At 42.2% G+C, this 5,286-nt stretch overlaps 1 pseudogene; it reads left to right on the forward strand.

Annotated features, from left to right (window-relative positions):
* Positions 1-3,763: 3,763 nt before the first annotated feature.
* Positions 3,764-5,027, forward strand: LOC133250608 (zinc finger protein 709-like; annotated as a pseudogene).
* Positions 5,028-5,286: the final 259 nt, after the last annotated feature.

Here is a 5,286-nt window from a genome sequence, read left to right on the forward strand (position 1 = left end):
AGCACACACAACACTGTCTAGATTTCTTTGGTGTTTTGGAGGCAACAAATCCCTTGTTTACAAGTTTATTGGAGTGCATATGCTGTTACTTGCAAATTGGGCCACCTTGAACTGAAATCCCCTACTACAGAAGGCTCTAGGCTGTTTAATTTGCCTTACAAAAGGCACACCACAGGGCCTTCAGTACCTACCTCATATACCTCCTGGTTACCCATGATGCCTTACATTATAATTTCTGTCTCTCTTTTTTAAATTTTATGTATTTATTTTTGGCTGCACCGGGTCTACATTGCTGCATAAGTGGTTGTGGCAAATGGGGGTTACTGTCTAGTTGCAGTGGTCAGGCTTCTCATTGCAGTGCCTTCTCTTGTTGTGGAGCACAGGCTCAAGGGTGCGTAGGCTTCAGAAATTGTGGTGCAGGGGCTTAGTTACTCTGTGGCATGTGGAATCTTCCCAGACCAGGGATCAAACCTGTGTCCCTTGCATTGGCAGGCAGATTCTTAACCTACTGGACCACCTGAGAAGTCCTCTCTCTTATCTTAGTAATGATCACAAGATATTTATCAGTTTTATTAATCATGCCAGAGAACCAGAGAACCAACTCTCTAATTGCAGTGCACAGGCTTCTCACTGTGGTGGCTTCTCTCGTTTCAGAGCATGGGATCTAGGTGCATGGGCTTCCATAGTTGTGGCTCACGGGCTTAGTTACTCCATAGTATGTGGAGATTCCTGTTTTGGAGGAGTAAACCTTTTCATAGTCTATTGGGAGCATGTGATATCATCAGCTGAGGAATTCCTGTGCTCAGGGATTTAGCTGCTGTGTTGCATTTAGTCACTCAGTCGTGTCCAACTCTTTGTGACCTGGTGGACTGTAGCCTGCCAGGCTCCTCTGTCCATGGGATTTCCAGGCAAGAATACTGGAGTGGGTTGCCATTTCCTTCTCCAGGGGATTTTCCTGACCCAGGGTTTGAATCCAAGTCTCCTATGTCTCCTGCATTGCAGGTGGATTCTTTACCACTGAGCCATCAGGGAAGCCCAGGGATTGAGCTGTCATGCTTCTTTACTCCCTAGGGGAGCTTGGATGTAACTGTATGTAGGAAGGCAGCCTCTAGAGTGGCTACTCAGGAAACAGCTTCCTCCTGAATGGAAAATGATTTTTTGTTCTTTTGGAGGAAAGTACTGCTGACACCTTTATATGATGTATCACGGACAAATCCACCATCTGACCATTATGGACTGGAAGAAGCTCCCTTGCAATCTTCAGCTTCTTAACTTAAAAAAAAATTTGGCTGCATCGGGTCTCAGATGCAGCATGAGAGGCCCTTGTTGAGTCATGTGGGACACTTTGTTGCGGTGAATGGGCTCTCTTGTGGTGTTTGGGCTCCGGAGTACACAGGCTCAGTAGTTACAGTGTGAGCCCAGTTGCTTTGCAGCATGTGGGATCCTAGTTCCCTGACCAGGGATTGAACCCGCATCCCTTGCATTGGAAGACAGACTCTCAACCACTGGACCACCAGGGGAGTCTCACTGACTTTTGGAAAAGTGTCAGCAGGCCCCAGGAGAGATTGCTGTGGTTCTGTAGGAAAACACTTTTTTGGTATGTTGTTATCTCTGTGTGTGTACCAAAAATTGGCTGCAAACAGTCTTGATGTACACAAACATAGGGAGTTTATAATCTTAAGTTTTTATGCCTTCTTCCTCATGTCTGAGCTTGAAGTTACAAATAACTTTCTAACCTGTCAACTTGAACAGAGAGAAAAAGAAAGAACTGGGTTTGTGATAAATATTACACAAAGTAGAAGCTGTGCTTTTCTGCAAGAATATTTTCATTCTAAGTTGGCAGCATCTGATTACTTCTAAGGGCTTGGAATACTTTAGGACAAAATGGCCAGCTGGATCTTGTTAAAAGTTGGATGCCACAGGCCTCCTGAACTCTCATATTTGGAGATGGGAATAGAACGCTATGCTTTTATTCATTTTACCCTCATGCAGACTTGAGCCTCTCTCATGGAATGTATAAATGGTGGGTAGTAAAGAAGGAGAGGAAGGAGTTTTTCTCTCAAGAAGTGGGTGATCTTGAATTGATAATATTTGTTTCATTTGTATAGCATTTCTGTCATTTCTCAACATACTGTGGACCCTGCCACTAGATAGCAATAGATTTGTAATGCGGGGCTTCCCTGGTGGCTCAGCGGTAAAGAATCCGGCTGCCAAAGCAGGAGACACAAGTTTGATCTCTGATGCGGGAAGATCCCACATGCCTCGGAGCAGCTAAGCCCATGTGCCACCGCTGCTGAGCCCGTGTGCAGCAACTACTGAAGCCCATGGCCCTAGAAATGGGGCTCCACAAGAGAAGCCACCGCGGTGAGAAGCCCGAGCACTGCAACTAGAGAGCAGCCCCCACTTGCCACAGCTAGAGAAAAGCCCACACAGCAACGGAGACTTGCTGCTGCTACTGCTAAGTCGCTTCAGTTGTGTCCGACTCTGTGTGACCCCATAGACGGCGGCCCACCAGGCTCCTCCGTCCCTGGGATTCTCCAGGCAAGAACACTGGAGTGGGTTGCCATGTCCTTATCCAATGCATGAAAGGGAAAAATGAAAGTGAAGTTGCTCAGTCGCGTCCGACTCTTTTCGATCCCATGGTCTGCAGCCTTCCAGGCTCCTCCATCTATGGGATTTTCCAGGCAAGAGTACTGGAGTGGGGTGCCATCGCCTTAGTGTAGGCAAAAATAAATAAAACAGACTTGTAATGTGATCACAGTAAAACTATGTAAGTAGTTTTCACATGTTTATGATGCTGTTAAACTTATGAAGAAGCAAGCGTGGACAGAGAGTTTCTGATGAACAAGTCAAAAAATAAATGGGAAATAACAGAGTCATAAGTAACCCTCCTATAAGTGGAGTATGGATGTACAGGGCTGTCAGTCTCACTCATCCTATTGTACACATATTTGGGATGTTTTAGGACTCAGTGGTCTTTGAGGATGTGACTGTGAACTTCACCCTGGAAGAGTGGGCTTTACTGGATTTTTCACAGAAGAAACTCTACAGAGATGTGATGGGGGAAACATTTAGGAACCTGGCCTCAGTAGGTAAGGATGACAACTGACCTTCACCTTGTCAAAGGACAAGTTTTCTGCCCATCAGTATTTTTCTAAGAGGTGGAACGTGTAAAGGGAGGACATTGGTAAATAAATTAGGTATTGTCACAGCTTATTGTAGAACTAGAGTCTACTGATTTTTCTATAACTTCTAATACTTTGGAATAATTTTTATGTGTATTTTAGGAACAACATGGGAAGATCATGACATTGAAGATCAGTACAGAAATCAGGGGAGAAAACTAAGGTGAGTGGCATTCACAGGAGAAAGCAGTATTTCACATGAGAATTATGTTATTGTACCAGATTTTAAAAAGAAACAAGGTAACCCATGCTTCAAATGTATTGCTCCTCAAAATTTTCACTAAATTACTTTCTTATATATAATATAATGCGCAGTGTTTGCAAAATAGTTCACTTGTAAACAGTATTAATAAGCCCTATATGCAAATATCACCATTTTGGTGAGTTCTCTTGTGGAGTACTCGGTATATTCAATTTTGAACAATTCACACATGATAGAAAAAAACCTATGCTTTTGCTATAAATTGTAAAAGTGTAGTTGAAGCATTTTTAATAAATATAAAATCATTAACAAAGAGATCATTAATACTTCCTTCTTGTTTTTTTGCAGAAGTCAGAGGGGAGGGGGAATCTGAAGGTAAAGAGGATAGTCCCTGTGGAGAAAACATCAACCTTATTCCAAATCGCAATCCGAACAAGAAAACTCTTATCAGAGTAAGACCACGGGGACACAAAGTATGTAGAAAAGATCTCATGCATCGTTCTTCCCATAATAGGTCCACCAGAAGTCACATTGGACACAAGCCATATGAGTATCAGGAAAATGGAGAGAATAAATGCAATGTATGTGGGAAAGCCTTTAGTTACCTGCAGTGTTTTAAAAAACATTAAAATAAGTTACAGTGGAGGAAAAAACCTATAAATGTAAGAAATGTAGGAAAGCCTTCATATGGCTCAGAACTTTGCCTCTTATAAGTGTAAAAGCTGTGGGAAAACTTATAGTTTTTCAGCTTCACTTCAGATACATGAAAGAACCCACACTGGGGAGAAATCTTATAAATGTAAACATTGTGGAAAAGCCTATAGATATTATCAAGCTTTCCGAACACAAAAGAGGACTCACACAGGAGAAAAATCCTATGAATGTAGAAAATGCAGTAAAGCATTCAGTTGTCTCAGTTCACTCTGAATACAGGAAAAGACTCATACCAGAAAGAAACCTTATGACTGTAAACAATGTGGTAGAACCTCCAGATATTACCCCTCCTTCAAAACACAAGAGTTCACACAGGAGAGAAATCCTATGAATGTTAGTCATGTGGTAAGACTCAGTTCTAACACAAGTTTCCAAATACATAAAACAAATCACAATGGAGAAAAACCCTACCAATGAAAAACATGTGGTAATGCCTTCAGTTGTCCCAGTTCTTTTCGGAAACATCAAAGAATTCATACTGGGGAAAAACCTTATGAATGTAAGGAATGCGGAAAAGCCTTTAGAGCTGTTGTAAGCCTTCACGCGCACTTGATCACTCACACTGGAATTGGACCTTATAAGTGTAAGCAGTGTGGGAAAGTGTTACTGAGAGGGTAACAGGCAGGAAGGCCAGGGGTCTCCAAAGGGAGGAAATAGCCTGCAAGTGTCAGACATTTTTATCCCTCTTAAGTGGCAGGAGGAAACAAACTAGCGATTTTTTCCCCCTTTTTTATACACATTTAAAAGGTTTCTCTTAAAATACTGTGTTGCCATAATGACACCTGGTTTCACCTGAAGTTAACTATTCTCAAACCTTGAGATAACCAATGCATTTTTAATGGAAATGTTTGTCTTAAGCTATGCTAATGTGCTATGCATTTACCCCAAACTCTTGTCTTCAAGTCAATCCTGCCTAATGGGTCAGAACCTACTTGACAAACCAGTATGCTATACTCAGATATTGTTACCCTAATCTATGTAAGTGAAACTATTTGTATGGTAATCTGTCCTTCTGCAAGATTCAAGTTAATCATTTTATGGCTCAGGATGAACCATTTGGTGCCAAGATTATCCCCAAATGCATCTTATGGGTGAGGGGCCTGGTGCCATTCTGAGTTTTAAGACATTCCTTTCTTTCATTAACAGACTGCTGCTGCTGCTGCTGCTGCTAAGTCGCTTCAGTCA

The sequence above is a fragment of the Bos javanicus genome, chromosome 7 (genome assembly GCF_032452875.1).
Source record: "Bos javanicus breed banteng chromosome 7, ARS-OSU_banteng_1.0, whole genome shotgun sequence".
Classification (NCBI taxonomy): Eukaryota; Metazoa; Chordata; class Mammalia; order Artiodactyla; family Bovidae; genus Bos; species Bos javanicus.